Source organism: Osmia lignaria, chromosome 15, assembly GCF_051020975.1.
Source record: "Osmia lignaria lignaria isolate PbOS001 chromosome 15, iyOsmLign1, whole genome shotgun sequence".
In the NCBI taxonomy this organism is placed as follows: Eukaryota; Metazoa; Arthropoda; class Insecta; order Hymenoptera; family Megachilidae; genus Osmia; species Osmia lignaria.
Genome location: NC_135046.1, coordinates 2,288,932 through 2,306,789, shown reverse-complemented (window position 1 = coordinate 2,306,789; position 17,858 = coordinate 2,288,932). Strand labels below are relative to the sequence as shown.

The 17,858-nt window shown below is 38.5% G+C and overlaps 1 long non-coding RNA gene across 1 annotated transcript in view; it reads right to left on the bottom strand.

Annotated features, from left to right (window-relative positions):
• Positions 1–17,740, bottom strand: part of LOC117600375 (uncharacterized) — a 45,141-nt gene extending 27,401 nt beyond the window's left edge. Inside the window, exons 1-2 of the long non-coding RNA XR_004580442.2 lie at positions 17,485–17,740; positions 11,670–11,830 (exon numbers count right to left, since the gene is read on the bottom strand). This is a non-coding gene — a long non-coding RNA (uncharacterized LOC117600375). The remainder of the gene's footprint in view (positions 1–11,669; positions 11,831–17,484) is intronic.
• Positions 17,741–17,858: the final 118 nt, after the last annotated feature.

The following is a 17,858-nucleotide window of genomic DNA, read 5'->3' as shown; positions in this document are numbered from 1 at the left end:
AGTGTACGCGTGTTACCGAATGAACCCCTCCGCCGGAAGACACGCGTTTCGTTGCAAATTGTAGGATTGCCGAGGATCGTTTACACGATATCGATCTGAAAGGCACGAGTCTGCCTTCAACGGAGACACACTCCAGGCAAGGATGAATTCTTTTAAAAGAAAATATAAGCAAAGTCGTTGGTGGGTCTTTTTAGATCTAGAAAAGCTAACCTGAATAATGTGTACACGTTAATCACACGAATTACGAGATAGCCTTGATGAACGTTTCCGTCCTTGCGCTATTAGCCTAGATATTCTCGTACAATGCCAAGCACATCATCAATTCGTTGTTCACCTAAACACTCTCCGACCCATAGATAAACACCCGTACACATACGAAAGCATTGCTCCCTACCCGTGGAAATGAATGAAGTGACGGAAAGGAAAGAAGCTGGAGGCCTTACGGTTACCCTACCTCGTAAGATCTACTAGGTATATGGGTGTCCATATACGTGTACGCAACTGTGTGTATTTACGTGGGTTTGACTCATGAATGGAGAAGACGTAATATGACCTATGGCAAGAAACCATAGATATGCTTCCCTTCATTCTGGATCCAAAACGTGACGGTGAATGAAACCGTAACGATTGCCGATGGGACTACGAGAATTTATGGTGTAGTATAAGGGAAACGCATAAAATAATTTTAAAGGTTGCAAGAGAAATAGATCCTTCCAAATCCCCATAGGTTTAGTTTGAATATTTCCAGAGAAACTGAACAAAGCTGAGTTTATCTTGGGCAAGGTCTATTGGACCGACTATTTGCCTAACGTAAACTTGGCCCAATCTATCAAATTAATATAATTTCTGCTTGTAATATAACTCTGTAAGGTATTGTCAGAGGAAAGACATAACTAAAATAATTTCCCGTTTGCTTATTTGCCGCACTAAAACATTCCCGATTCATAATATCGATCGCATCGAACCGCCTGCGGCAATGGACGTACACATCTGTTCGACGCGTGCTAACGCATCCTCCTGAATGGATTTGTCCAGGTGCTCAGAATGGATTGCCAGATTCCAGCTTCACGTTTCGATTCGCTGCATCCTTTTCGCGATGTTCTCAACTCTTTCTGGGATTCCTGACAGGCTGTGCATTTATTGAAAACGCTAAAGCCCCTTTCATCCAAGGTATGAATCACGAAGTAGCCAAATAGTAAAGATGAAATGTATTATAAAAGACATTAAGATAAATTATTATTGAAATTTTATAATATATGCTTCGTGGACACAACCTTGTATAAAATTCCAAGAAAAGAAATCATCGGAAATTTATCACCGAGTAGAGAGGCACGGTCGCAACTGGACAAAAAAGTCTAATGGACCAGGAGGTAGCATTAAGCCAGACCAGCTTTTGGAAAGATAATACTGGGTAAACGAAATTTCAGCAAGTATTTACTTTCTCTGCAGAGAAGGTGGACGCGGGGATTGGAGGACCCTTCCTCCCCTGAACCGACAGGAACCAGCCAAAGGGGGTGAAACAAGGGATCTAGAGAACGGAGGGGACGGGGAAGTAGCACGCAGCTGCCTGAACTCAATGACACACAGCTTTCCGACTTACAATGCGAGCCGCCACAATGCATGATTTTCGCCATTGTTTGCATCCTAGACAGCACGCGTCTAGCACGGACGGGATGCATTCCTGTAGCCCCAAGTGGCGTGTGCCACCACTCCGGAGGAGGTCTGCACGAGCCAATTCCTTTCTCGCGAATAGGAACCCTATTCATTGATCTCAAACATCGACGCTAAATCTGTTCGGATCTAGAGAATTTGTTCTTGCGCTTATGGTTAAAAATTAATTTGGTTAAACCCCATTTCATTTTTAATGAAATTAACGAGCAATTCGTACACTAAATAAAAATTATCCTAACTTTTCGGTAATTAGATATATTTTAAAAATTAGCCACGTGCTACGAAACATTACGAAAAATCTCAAATACAGGAAATGACTTAACTATTCGGGACAAGTCCAACGCGTATGGTGTCCGTAAGAGTGAGAAGTGGCTAAAGAATTCAGGGGTGCGAATAGACCGAGCATTCTTAAACCTATATACCAGCAGCAAACCTGTGCCTTTCAAGGGTGAGATTGAGAAAAATGTTCTTGAACCGAGGGTCGAGCCCTTCCACATGGCAAATTGCGACCAATTACATGCTTCAAAATTACAAACGACATTCGAAGCATTATCGCGTTACATTTCAGTCAAGTTATAAATTTTTTCGAATTTCCGAAATATCGAACCCTCTCCTTTGCATGCATGCACACTGTATGATTTTTACTGCGACCGACTGTACGTGTTGCATATGGAACACGAACAGCGATGGTCACACTCAGATACATTATCATCCGTATACTAAATACGGATCCAATTAATTAATAGCTAAGCATCGTAATGCCACGCACGTTTATAAACACAGTGAGCCAGATGGGCACACGATGCGACAGATACAGTACTCTCCCTTAAAAGCGAACACGTGCCTGTTAATTAAAAAGACAGAACTTTATTGCAACGATCTATGGAAGCAGTCGAGTATAATTAAAGAAATTGGAAGTTTTTCGTTGTACGGTTAGCAACATGGCCTGCAGTTGTGACGCTTAAAAATAGATGGTGAATAATATTTCCTACGCAAATTTGTCAATATTTGCCCTTTCGAGGGAGGGATTGACTGTGATTGAATGAGTTATGAAAGGAAAACATGGAACGTTTGGTGCCTACTTATATTGGCACATCAGTGTAATTACACCATATCGATGTAATTAACTGGGGGTTACTTAATAACTCGTAGCGAAACAATGATTTGTTCGATCCGTCATCGTATCGCCATATGAGCGCTATGAAGAGAAAATAAATAGTCTTTGTTGCAAGGAAAAGACATGCAAAAAAAAAAAGAATTCTACAGCGAATGGGACCCCGGTGTAAGGTGAACGTCTTTGTGACCCTCTTCAAAGACGCCTGTTGTTAGGTGGCACGCGACTAAAAGATATATCTTAGTGAATGGACCCCACCGCAGGCGCACCTTAAGTCGTTCCACAAGCATAATTCCAATACAACCTGTTTCCTTCTGACGTTTGTGCGATGACGTCACGGTTCTTATGAACACACGCGTCTTTGAGACACCCTGCCAAGGTGCACGTGACGTCTTTGGGTGTTCCACTGGCGCAGGCACCGAATCTTTGAAAAAACTTATTTTATTAATTCCTTAAATCAAAAATCCCAAAGATTGCACAGACGGATACCATCTATAACAAATTGTCTTCTACCATCTTCTTTCACGATCCACACTATAACTTAATGTTAAAAGTACAACTGCCTTGGGGGTTCTAAAGAAAGAACAATCATCGCTAAACCATATTGAAATATAAACGAGATTTTGCAAAATCCAAAACTAGATTCGCAAGGTTGGCAAAGGTTTGCGAAAAATCTAAAAGTTTGGATGTTGCTAAGCCAATGGGGTTCACCTCTGTCCCTCCCTAATCGCGGTGCCGGGCACGCCATGAAGCCACGGTGGTCTTTCCTCCGTGCTTTTTTGTGCCGGTGCATTGTCGGAATCAAGTTGCAGCTGCCTGTAGAAGAACCCCCATACGCGCCTCCATAAGAGAGCCACGTCATACCACCTGGCCCTATCTGCATGTGTGTACACGAGGGGGTCGTGCACCCTTCGAAACTTTAGGTACACCGGGCTCGGACGTACATGTATGTATGGGGTGCCCTGGTCGTTTTATACGTACGCACACACGTGTGACCCATGGCTGTACTAGCATGGTCTTTTCTCTATCACCGGGCTGCTCGTGCACGGGCTGCAATGGCACGTGTGCATTTTCACACACGACAGCACCGGTATACATGAACTTAACGAGCACGCGTTTGGTCGCTGGATAGAAATGCGTGAATCGTTCGGAACGGATTTGTTTTGGCACACCTAACCGTGAAAGAGAGGAGATTTCTCTGGAGAACGCTTGGTTGATAGAGGAGGCCATTAATGATATGTAAAACTTGAAAACTAATGCCATTAAACACTATAGAGATAATTTAAAACATAGTATGGTTTTTAAGATAATTGTTATCCAATGATACCAGGTATATCCTGCTTATTCAGATACTTGGACGCGTGTCCCATCAGTAGATACTGTTCTTTTTTTTCAACAGTGCGTGAAGCCTATTGGTTAATACCTCACATGGTGTACCACGCGTAACTTATTTTCATGTATTTTCATAGATAAGATCAGGTGGCATGGCACGTGCCCCCTTGCCGCAAACCAATTCGACATAAGTCGTAAAGCTTTCTCACGTTTCTCCAGCACCCTCTACCATTTCAATTTGTTTATTGAAAAAACTAAAATAGTAGATGTAAAATAAATGGAAGTAAACAGAGTGACTAAAGAGATTATCAATTGTGAAAAGAAATATCAGGAATCGTGAGTACACAGGACACTGTATCTTATCTGTTGTCACATGCCACCCTCTGCAAACCGGGATTCGGCAAGCGATCATGTTTGATGTCCCGATAATTGTGTTTGATGTTCGTCGATCGAAAAAGAAGAGTCGTTTGATTACCCGTAACTTTCAGTCGAAACGACCATAATCAGAGCTGGTGGCTGTGATCCGATCGTCGCGTGGAAGAAAATTCAATTTTATTTTCACGGCTAGATTCTGACGCACCGTTTAGAAACGTTTATTTAGCCAGCATTTACCGGTGAAACTCGGTTAATTTAACTCGAAAAGTTTCCGATGTTAAACGAGTTCGTTAACCGTTTCAGTATCTATAGGATACAGATCGAACAGTTTTATTGAACTGAGCAATAGCACCTCTGTTTAAAAAAACATTTATTTTATGTTAAATTACGAGATTAAAGCTCCTGATAGAATAGGGCAAAGGGTAATAAACGTCACGGTTAGATACCAGTCTTTTCAGACCAATTTAGCATAGAATAATTCGTACGCATCTGTGCGTGAGCTTTCCACGTGTCAAGCACGCATGATGAATAACAATAGCACGACATATTTAACACGTATATGCGTATCTTTTTCTTCGAGGATTTCGGTGGCATAATGGCACCAATCGAGTGGATCGTGCACGCTCGAGCGTAATGGATGTGCACGCATAGCGGTTAGGGAATCGCAATGCCAACGCGATCTAGTGCACCCTAGATTTCAGCGTAGGGAAACGGTTGGGGTGGAACGAAAGGAGCGGAAATTGAAATGCAGAGTCAAAGGTTGATAAATACCAGTCGTAGTTCATCAAATCATCAATATATGACTTGGAAACTATAATTTTGAAATATTATTTAAATTATGCCTTATTTATTTGTCTAACGCTTTATGTACGAGTTACCTTGTATGGGTTCTAGCACAACTTTTTTAATTAATAGTTTTAATATACTAAAGTAGTTAGTATACTAAAACTATTTAACAGAAAAAAATCTGGTGTTAATCTTTATTCGATTAATAAAATCATGCGGATCGGAATACAGCGTATCTGAAGTCATGGGAGATCACTGGGAGTTCCCTTTATGGGGGGTGTACCCACTTACACATCTGTCCACCAGCATCCCTCGATAAATACGGCTACAGAACACATAGAATGTGAACAACGGGAACATTAGAAGTCCCATCATTGACCACATGCCGAGCGTATTTGGCCAGTGGTAGCAGTAATGGGAAGAAGAGAGACAGGAAGGGAAAGATACGTATACCCTACAGTGTTGTGAGATCTTAATCGCAGATTAGGCATCTACGAGAGGCAAAATCGATTACGCTATCGAAACCAGTACTTTGAATTTCGTTCATCATTTAGGGTACCGACAAAGAAACTAATTATTGTACGAGCCCCTTGAATTTTTTTAAATTTTATGTAATAAATGCATAATAAAAATGTATTCCAAAAAATGACTATTCACATGTTCTACAACTGACTGTATACGTGGTTCTAAGGGGTTAACCCGTCTAACCCATGAAAAATAAATACCATTCCGGCGATTAGTAAAACTTTCGAGACACATCACGCCACCAGTCAGCTACCGATCTCTTATTGTATTATAAATGTCCTAGGTATTTCCGAGTAATTCCGAATAGCCCGCAGAATATGGGTCGCAGCGGGAATCCAAGAAATACGATCCTCATCCCTGACATTTCTTTTCAGGAAGTGCATTCGATCGACCTGCGCACCTAGTCTCCCTCTAAATGAGTACACTTAAAATACTCCTGAACGCATACGGGTAAAAATGAGGATATTTTCAAGATGACTCGAAGTTTTTTGGGGGATTTCCAAGTGCCCATATTGCCAGACGTTCCATGATACATCATGAATATACGGGTTAAGATAGACGTCTCAAGAAGACTGTGGATGAATTGTAAGATTATTCTTTATATACTTTTTTTTTTTTTTGATTGTCGAATTCCAACGGATCTTTTAGTCTCTTTTACTACCAGCATCGTTTTGGAGAATGTTAGAAGTATTATTAGGTATAACGTTTTTGATAGAGCATATTATTCGAATGCCAAAGATGAAAGATGGAGGCTACCTGTGTTTAAGGGTACTTGTACTATGTAAAACTAGCTAGGGGCCTGGCTTCCCAAAAAATGTGAACTAACATCCTCATCATCCTAGAATTCTAATATTCTAATTTTATTTTTGTAACTAGGTCAATATGATTTTCTATCCACCGTGTTATAGCAAATGAAAAGTAAATTGCAATTCTTCTAAAGTACCGTTCTTGACACGAAAGAAAAGTGTAACAAAAGAGAAATTAATTTTATTTGCAGCAGGTACAAGATGAAAAAAATATTTCGGCTAGGAGGGAAAGACCGTGAAAAATGTCGACTGAGTTAATATCTTCATAATTGTCTGTCAAGGAACAAAAGGAGCAATCGTGTCGTAAAATGACCGGTTATTAACATCAAGTTATTTCGGAGGAGAATTAACAATTACCTTTTCTTCCTCATATTGTCTGTTCGCTTGAAAATTGAAAGCATTCACGAGGACAACATCATTCTCATAAAACTCTTAAAGCACTCATTTAAGAACCTTATCGACCGTTCCAGGAAAAGTAGAAGCTACCTCGGCTCCTACTTTCAATATGATCCTTGCTTTAATTTCTAACTAGATAAGTGGCGGCCGCCCTGTCCTAATTGTAATTAAAATTCCAACTGAAATGAACTTTTAATCGCGGATTATTAATACATCGTACCGGGATACCACCATCGGCGTAACTAGTATTTTTGTCTGGGGTAGACTAGCTCCCTTAGCTTTACTAATAATATATATGTATATTGTTTCTGATTTTTATTACATATTTCATTTTGAAATTTTGAAACTCTAGAACAAAGTAGGATTGTCCTGCTCTACACATAACGTCACATAACGGACGTTGAAATACCATAGGAGAAAAAAATCCCACATTCGAGGCCAGAAAAGTTGTTAACCGACTAAAACAGCAAATAAAATAACGGCGTCAGGAAATGAAAAAGGCAAAAAAAAAAAAACGAGTAAATATAATATTTATCCAGATCCTAATTATGAACCACGAGGTATTAAATGAAGCCCTTGGTACAACCACCCCTCCCACCCTCCAGTAGTAATGGCACTTGTACGGTGTCCTATAGTGGATTACTTTACCATAGTACCTGTATGCCAATATCCAGAGCAGCTGTCCGGAAGAGCGACCCCGACACTTCCTTCCTGAACGCCTCCTGCCTATCTACTTTCTACGGTGTCTCATGCTCTCGAACCCACACGAATGCTGCGAACGATATTCGTCATCGATACTTCTCTCGATCATTATCTTTTCCCTTTGTTCTTTAAAAGAGGATCAAGAGATTGATGATAAAAATTGTAATGACAAAAGATTAGGAAAGATTCCATGGAAACTAATTGGAGGGTTGATCCATATAGATTCATAGCGGTGTGAGAGGAGCAGACTGCTTTCGATAATTTCCTCCATTTAACGCAAGACCAATCCATTTCATTTTATTACAACTAATTCAAAATTTCACGGAATAACTAAACTTCATATTATTTGTGTCAAGAGGGAACAAGTTCCCATAGTTACAGAGTGAAAAAAAAACCGTAAAACTCATCCATTTGTCCCACCTGTACGAGGAAAGTACACCCCCCTGTTAAACCGTGCATTGTGTACTATCATCCCCCTTTTTATCATGTACCGTGGGAAGAATGCACGTTTGTTGATCGATTGCTTTTGCCACCAGTAAACGTATGTACAAGTGCTACCAACTTTGAATTTGAAATTTGAATAATGATTTCTTTTCTCCTTGAACGATTTTAAAAAGTGTATACTATAGCAGGATCTTGAAGGTAAGTAACGAGCCAACTGCTATTACTCGTATCGTTACTAAAACAATGGCTACCTAAAGGTTTTCTTCAGCAAGTCATGGGAGCAACGGCACGTGCGGAAAGTATCGAAACCCGACATCCTCCGGGTAACATTATATCCTTAAGATGCATCTGGTACGAAATTATGTATATCTACCTGGGTTCCCTTGTATCGAATATATTTAGCCGGTTATGTATAGCATGGTTGGCAAGAAGGAAACACGTAAGGGATCCCTGTTGGCACGTGTCAGGATGCGGCGTGTCTTACTGCGTATACGTATTTTATCGATCAACCGGAAATTACCTGTATCGGTGTTATACATAGCCTATTTAACTTTCAATACAACTGGTCAAATGAAAGATAATGCAAGAATTACGCAAAAAATTGTACTCGGATGATAAGTGATATCATCTCCAGTTCAATAGTTATATCAGGTACTTGAGATACCTTGCACGTGAATTTATTAATCAGTAAACGCTTCCACCGTAACCGCAATTTAATACGTAGTAATTTTCAAGTATCAAGATCAGTAGGCAGAAATTTCAGTTACTTGTAACAGTTATTCATATATAAATATATCTTCATTATATAATGAAGATTCCTCGTAACTGTTTCAATTAGATCCTTTATATAACTGTTATTAACAGTTATTGTCAGAATCTATTCAACCCCTGATTATGGTCACTGATTTCACTTCGTTTTGTTCGGACCCTTAATATTAATTCCGTAGAATTTAGCATATTAGATAAATGAAACATAAGAACATTCCACAAATTTCCATATTTTTCTGACATTATTGAACCATTTAATTATCGCTAAAAATATGACCAATTAAAATGAAATAATCAAACAAGAATTACGAATGAAATTTAATTTTCCTGCAGCTTTCGCATGAACGAGTGTCAAAAATTCCAAGGTGCACCGTATCAACTGATACACGCTTTTTTCCTTGCTCGCTACATCATTTATCGCTGCTGAATAAGATTTTATCTCAGCAAAGAGGCCTTCATTTTCATGCGACATGCAATGAACAAGTAAACCATGTAAGCTCTACGAGAGAAAATCGCGTTTTGCTTGAACACTTTGACCACTATGTTGAGTTCGTTAAAAGTCCTTAACGAGCAGTAATTTTTTTTTCAGCAAACCTGATTCGAACCTTATTCCGACGATATCTGGTTCTCTTTACTGTAGCGCATACAATGTACTCTCAGATGTTTAATAAGATTATTTATTATGGAACGAATAAAAATGTGGCAAACTTTAACGAAAACGAGAATATCAAAATTCTTTTTTTTCAAAAGAAAATTTGGTAAATTTCAAATTTTCAGAATAACACGAAGGTGACATAAAACTTTTTCTCTTTCATGGAACATCCTGTAGATAAACGGTACACACCAGGTAAAACATTATCTTAGCCAGCAATCCAGTAGATTAGTTCTTAATACAGCCCGCTCACGGCGACGTACGGCCGTGCAATTAAACAAGTCTCAGATGAAAATTACCGGCGTGACCGCCACTCGATAGAGATCTTATTAGGTTCACTTGCACGTATACTGTCGTTTAACACGAAGGCTCTCCACGATGATTGCTTCGTGAGAACTTGCACCGACTTATTCTACATTGATCCAAACGTAATCCAAAATTGTGGCTCCCTTGATTGTATGGTAATTAAATAACCTGGATGAATATAACATCCAGCATATTTACATTCGATTGAATTCCTCCGGGAAAGTTGGTATTTTAAAATTTATTAGATATTTCAAAACCATACTATCTACCATTTTTCTAAAGATATTTTTAATTCAATTACAATGTGGTTAGTAATTGTTTACAATAATTGACATTTTTAGTCAGCGACGAATAGCGTCTAGAAAATTGTAGCAAAAGAAAATGACGAGAAACCTTACAAGAAACCTGAAGAAGTTTTCTGATCTAAAGTAGCATAAAACTGAAACAGGACAGCTGGGAATACTCGATGGAAGACGTACAACAATCGTGATTCGTTATCATTAGAAGATCAAAATGACTAAAAACGTTTTCTTTTTAAATTGATGCCTGCTTCAATAACACAACTTTATTAACCTTAGAGCCTAAGAGCAGTCCAACCACCTTCCTGTCACTCTGTATAAAAAATGTTAAATCGTGCCCCAATATTAAATTCACTCCCATTGCTATGCAATATAACCAGTAGCGCATGTAAGACATTTTCGTGTCCCAAACGATAAATGCTACATCGTGTATCACGAGTAAATGCTAGAAAATTGCAGTTTCCGATAGGGTCGCTGCAGTGGAGTTCCTTGGATCGTTACGAATCATTTTCCCTTCTCTCTTATCGTCACCGTAAGTTCACCTTCTTTTTTTTCTCCCACAAGATCGATCCAAAGTTTTCTACCTGGCGATTACCAGGGCACTGTTTTTCGCACTAGCTACAATAACCCGCATTAATATTCGGACATCAGAATATTTAAGTAGCTATTTTTCTATACTTTGGAAACTGCAATAATGGAGCGTAAAGGACTAATCGACTTCAATTTGAAGCATAACGAATTGCAATTGAGCATTACAATGCATTCTACACTTGGTCGAATGAAAAAGGTAGCGATTTTGATGAAAAACATGTAACTTTTCGTTTCAGATACCATTTAAGTTCCCCTAATCGGAGCGTCGAATCTGATTGTAAAAAATTTTACTCAAACCATACAGAACCATATACAGCCTTATGCCTCGACTAACCCAAAGATTGCATGCTCGCCTAACCTAACACCGTCACTTTTACGGTACTTTATACTTGGCGTGAAGTTATCGTTAATTGCTTATAATAATGCAACGCTCGACCGAAGCACAGGTAAAATTCATATTAATCCGTCACGAGAGATTTTCAGTTTAGTTTTATTACCGACTAGTACTCGCGAAAAAGAAATTAATCTAGAGCAACTGAGCGGAACTTAAAAATGCCAAGTGACATTTTAAAACTTAAACGGTTTCGACATTTTATTAGCCTCTCTAGTATTTTTCTTCAAAATGTGACGCTTTCCTAACGTGAAATATTTACCAGAAAAATTCCCACGGAAAGACCTTACATTATTGACGGGTATTTAATTGGCCCCGTAGAAAATTATAGACCAAAGCATTGTAATTTTCTGCGTTTATGATACCCCCCATGGTAAGGATACACATGGACATTGGTTTCATTGGCTATCTAGGCGAGTAAATGGAGTACATATCTAACGGAAAATTAGCGAGCACCTACTGTGCCAAGGGAAAACTGAATGTTTCTATTTTTGTCGTATAGTCAACTCACTGTGCACTGGTGTGTTGATCAGCGTAACGAGTTGTTAGAACAGCTACTGCAACAGGTGGGCCCTTTGGATCACCGATCCCTTCCGTGTCTCCTTCGTACGTATAATGACGCTCGTCCCATCGTGTCTCGTGTGAAAAGCGTCATTGAATCGAATGAATACACTGCAACATAATAAAGGATCAAACGTGATAGGATTGTTACGAAGCACACCCGAGTACTTTGAGCGTTAGCAAAAAATAATGACACTACTTTCTATTCTTCTCTACTCGCGCCATATTTGCCTGCGATCATTTGTACGTTTAATTAACCACTATACAGGGTGTATGAGAACGTTACCTCAACATGATTCTTAAACATAATCAAGGGACACGTATTAATTTAACTTTGTTCAACATTGTGTAAGATTATGTAACCCAAGAACAGGTGCGTAGTTTACTTGGAAAACATGAAAGGCGTCGATCTTGATGACAGACCGACTGAACTTTTTCCATTTGAAATATTACAACTATGAGTAAAATAAAAGAGTACATCAGAGATGGTTGCAATTTACGTACAACCAGGACACTTGTGGTGAGGCACCATTGTAATTTGCATGGGTTCCGAAACAACGCTTAACAATAGTGTTCGCGATACGATAGGGCCATTCGTCAAACAAAGAGACCACTTCATTTCCGAGTGCACGTCTGTGCTTTTTTGTCCCTGAACACCACCTGTTCGTGGGAAATGTTATTGGTACCTCCTTGGAAGTCTTACATTAACGAACCTATCGTAGCGTGCGATCTAGTATGATGTTTTCTTTAATAATTTTCAACATTTTGTTTAAGAAACTTATAGCTTCAATGGATATAGTCGTTCGATTTCGTAATCACAAATAGAGTTCTACTAGATAATTTATAGAAATAACTGAAAGTCATTTCAACATCTGCTTTCTCGTTTTCTCTTTCATCCTCGTGTCATAGAGATAAAAAACGGCCTTCCCCAACGGTTATGCCCACCATTGCTATTTTAATCGAACCCTATAAATCTATTGTGCCACTGGTCGGGCAGCGCCTGAAACTTAATTGCCTCCGAATTCCATAAATCGGCTCATTCAGTAAACGAAATTGATTCGAATCGTAGGTATCACCTATTCGATGATACATCGTAAGTAATCAATGACGGTTAAATTTCCGTTACTGGTAACGCGGATATGCAAGGAAAATGCATTTATCATACTGAAGACCAAAAATGTAAGTTCCACTCGAGATGAAGGGAAGAAAGTCTAAGTCTTGTGCGTCGCCGACCTTCCGGACTGTATTAGAAGTAATCGTATCAATAACGTTTATTTCATACGCTAGCGTGACCAGAGGGTTCGTATGCGACTAGATACCCTTTCGGGTGGGTTATTTCGTGGGTTGCACGAGAATACTGGAGAGGGGAATGGAAATATCTATTGCCTGGTGGGTAGTAAAATGCGGTGTAATAATGTCCCGCCGCAGGCATACTTAGCTAATTAAATCGTATAGGATACTCGTTTTGAGATTAGGTTACAAGAGGGAAGGAACCTCAATAGTGGAGAGGAATCGAAAACACGTGGGGGGCGATGAATAAGTTCTAGAAATTTCTTCTCTGTAGTTTTCTATATCTACCCCTAAAATACTTACAGGCAACTAAATTATCGCTAACTTGGCCCAGTTTATTTTATATTTAACAATTTTGTATCTGTTCGTCTATTTTCATTCGACAACTCTGTGACTCGTTCCTACATCATCATCTGCCGAAAGACATTTTAATTAATGATAGAAAACCGCGACGTGTTCTGGAAATGCGGGCATGGCATTGGTATTCACGGTCGTCTCGCGATGTTTTAAGAACCGTTCGCATTGTCAAACCCCTATTCGATTCACGGACACTTTCGATAACGATTATCGCGACCTTGGGTATTTTCTTTTCGCAAGGTATTTTACAGTTTATGGTTCCAATTGAAAAATTGTAAGTTAAGAAATCAGTCAATCAGAGAAGACAACATACGTGGGTAGCCTGTACGGATTCTGTGTACGCAGACGCAGAGAAGAACCTCCAAGAAGAGATCCTTTCGCATTACTTTGGAACACAATGACGGTTAATGGCGCGATACATGGGCACACGCGCAGGCGCACGTTCAGTGGAGCAAAAGTCTTGGGAATTGGCCTCGTGGTGGGGAATCACCGCGCGAATCCCTGAACGGAATGTTGTCTGAAAGCGTTTCTGTAGGATGTGACAAGCAGTCCGGCAAAGAGGGGAAAAGCCTGGATGGAGGGGGATAAAAGCAACGGGCTATGAAGCGGAAGTGGGGCACGTGCCAACTTATACACCTAGAATTGTCGCGCAGTGGAGGGGAGAAGGGCAAAGAGTAGGGGAAATATGCATCCTCGAGCGCATCGAACAAAATTTCAGGTAGTCTGCAGGCAGGCGAGCAAGTATGCGCTTGCGTGGCCCTCGGAGAATCTCGTTCCATTTTTACTTTCCCCTCTTCTTGTTTTTCTATATTTCCTTTTCCACTTTACCATCCTTTCTCTTCTCTTTTCCTTCTACCCGAAAGCCGATTCAATCTCCGAGGGCCTACAATTGTTTTGCTTTGCTTGAATTCCGACTTCGACACGTTAAATTAAAATCACCGAGGACAATCAACAACCGAACACGCTTGGAGCTGATACAAATCCTGGAAGAAGAGATTTCTTCCAAATTTTCAAGTGACGTCAAGGCAACATTTGTGGAAACTGCTAAGAAGTAATCTGACATCTAACGCTGTAAGTACTACTGAAAATCACTACACCGACGACAGTGTTTTAATAATCAAAATCATCGTAAAGATATCAAAGCACTGATCAATGTACGTTTACCTATAGAATCCAATCTGACATGGTCAGTGGTGTCGAAATTCAGAAGACAACGAAAGCAAAATTATTCTCCGATGAATAACATCGGCTATCGAGGATTTATGTAAATAAATTTATACATACACACTGTATATACTTAATCTGTACAAAGAGAGAGATGTAGAGTACTGATGTCAAAAGTACAACGCTACTCAAGTCACCCGCCCGGTGAATGGGAATTTTCTTCAAAGTTTGCCACTAGCCGGAGTTGCGGATTACTACAACCTGAAGCTACCGTAATTATGAATTATCGAGATACGTGCTCTGGACCCAATTTGAAATGACCTCGAAACACAACTATCTTTGACTTTGAAGTTCTATCGGTATGGTAATTAATTTCAATTTATTATTATTCGTAATCTGTTCTAAAACTGAAAAATGGAAAACGTATCACGATCTCAAGTAATTCAAATCCGTAATTATCGATACTAATGTAAATATATGATCTTGGCGTTATATTTGATAATATTAGCTTAACTAATCATAAATTTAAGAATTTAGAATTCTGTTAAGTAATAAATTATTATTGTAGTAGATTGGTAAGTTTCTTGAAGATTTTCGAACATTGAACAACAACTGTACTTATAAGTTTGAACTTAATTTTTCTTCTTAATTTATTTATTGTTAAAATTAGCGGTAGAAATAACTTTAAGATGAAAGAATACGACGATCTAGTCAAAAAGTGATAAGAATTTTATATTCAGTGCAAATAATCAAAATAAAAAATCTAGTCAGAAAAGGAAAAAATGTAGTCATAATCTAGTCAAAAAAAAAAATTAAAATACTATATTCTAGTCACTATTATTTAGTCGTTCAAATGGTGCCATAAATTTGAGCCCCGGTGTTTAATTTTTTCATTTAAATTAAATTCCAAAAAATCGTCTATTGGATTTCGAATTTTAGCGCCAAACGTTTTCTAGTCAACTATATTTCTAGTCACTTCAATGATAAGTATCCTAAGTATTGTTTCATATTCACAGTAGAATATGCAGGCCACAAGCAAATGCAATTTTGAATTTTATTTCGAATTACCATATAATTGCGTGTCATTTGTTTACATTATAAAATGGATGTCGTCCGTGGATAAGATGCCATACAAAAGTTAAGCCACAGAAGTATATAACATTCATCGGCCATAATGTAAAGAAAGTCATTGTCTTGTAATAAAAGCAACGACAATGAAATGACACTGTAAATTGTAGTCTTACGTAAGTATAATAACTTCTGGTCAGTAATTCTAGTCACCGTGTGCTAGGAATTGTAATAATATAAATGTAGTCGTTCTATTTATTTTGGGAAACGTGCCAGTGAATTGAATATCTATATTACGATTGTATGGAATTGTGAAATAAGAAGAGGTCTAAAATTCTAAAAACAAAAAAAAAATGTTAAATAATCTTATAAAAGAACAAGTTTCCACTAACAGTTTGGCAAAATAAAATAAATTAGCTACAAAATGATTTTTCACAGAAATAAAACATTTTTTTATTTCATGTCCATATAATCTATCACGCTGAACTAGTCAATCAGCTAACAAGTCCTTAGCGGCAGCTAGTCATTTAGTTTTAAAACGAACAAGTCAGTAGGACATTAAAAAATGAGTACAAAATAACAAAGTATTAACTGGCTGTGTTTAATGATTAAGAATAATATTTTGTATTATATGTAGTCTGCATTTCGTTCCAACTTTCAATGGTACAAATGAACGATGATCCTACCGACTGCGTTTAAAGATACCTACAATTTCTTTTAACGGAGATCTAGTCCAAGTATACCGATCGAGGTCGGAAAAAGAAAATTCTGATCTCAATAATAATTTATTCGTACGTAATGAATTCTAGTCAAAAATATATATATAAGATTATCTAATCGAAGTAATTTATCTACAGAGAGTATATTATTAAGAGTGGTATCTAGTCAATGAACCCACGGACACTAACTCGAACAGTTTAAACTTGCTATATGAAAAAAAAGGAAAAAAAAAATGTACATAGAGCTTGGTAAACTTAGTAGAGTAACCGATCTCAGTCCGTGAGTAATCTAGTCTATAACGTTTTAAAACAGAATAAATAATTAAGATTATGGCCTCAGTATGGTCGAAAACATACGTATGTAAACATGTATGTGTTTATGGAAAATTCTATCCTCGTTGATTCATATAATATCAACAGCGAGATATATAACGCTGTACATATGTTTGAATCACAACACAATACGTATTAAAATAGTTTGCAGGTTTAGTATCTAGTAAATTACCTTTAATTTATAATATTTAATTCATAAGGCTATCATATACGTTTGTACTCTTTCACGTATCTTTATCATAACTTATGGTTTTTACTGTGTGTGTGTGTGTGTGTACGTGTGTATTTCAAATATTTATTCATTACATTAATATTTATAACATTTTGTATGTTTTTAAAATATATTTAAAGATTTGTGTGTGATGCATGCGTTTTATATATCAAATTTTTCTGTTCATGAAATGAAATAGCACTGCCTAAAACGAAATATTATTTACGTATTTAACACGAACAAAAACCTAACCTCCGCAAATAACGAGAAATTCCTGTATTCAATAAAATAGTTATCTACCTTTCCTAAATGTAGCCCGCTCTACACTCTCGGCGAGATGTCTCGAGAGCAACCGAGTGTATTGAATACGCTCGTATAACCTCGGCCTTCCTCGTCTCGCCTCATCTCGCCTTGTCAGTTCTCGGCTCAATGGCGGTAATTTTGGCAAAGGCGAGAAAATGAATGAATGTAGTAATAAACTAACAAATAAAATGTTTCCTACAATATATGAGAACTTCGGCGAGAGGCTCTCGCCGAGAGTGTAAAGCGGGCTTACAGGTTATATCTACCAACTATGAATTGAACAGTAAGGCAACTGTTATTCGTACAATGAGAGTACATACCTGTTTTGCGCTGCTCAGGAAGAGGTCCTCTACTTTTACTTCTAACCTTCGTAGCACTTCATGGTCATAACACAGTGAACAAATATATGAATAGAGGAAGCAAGTGATAACATTACGCACCGAAGATCGAAAAATATACTAATCGTAATGCCCGCTCTACACAATCGGCGAGATGTCTCGAGAACAGCCGAGTATGAGAGTGTATTGAATACGCTCGTATCACCTCGGCCTTCCTCGTCTTGCCTCGTCAGCTCTCGGCTCGATGGCGGTACTTTTAACCCGAGTTAGAGATTTTCCGGCAAGATCAAACCACTGGGTATGCTGCGCAGTTCCCCAACGCGCTTGCGCAGGAGTGGAGTTTGGAGGGCCTGTTG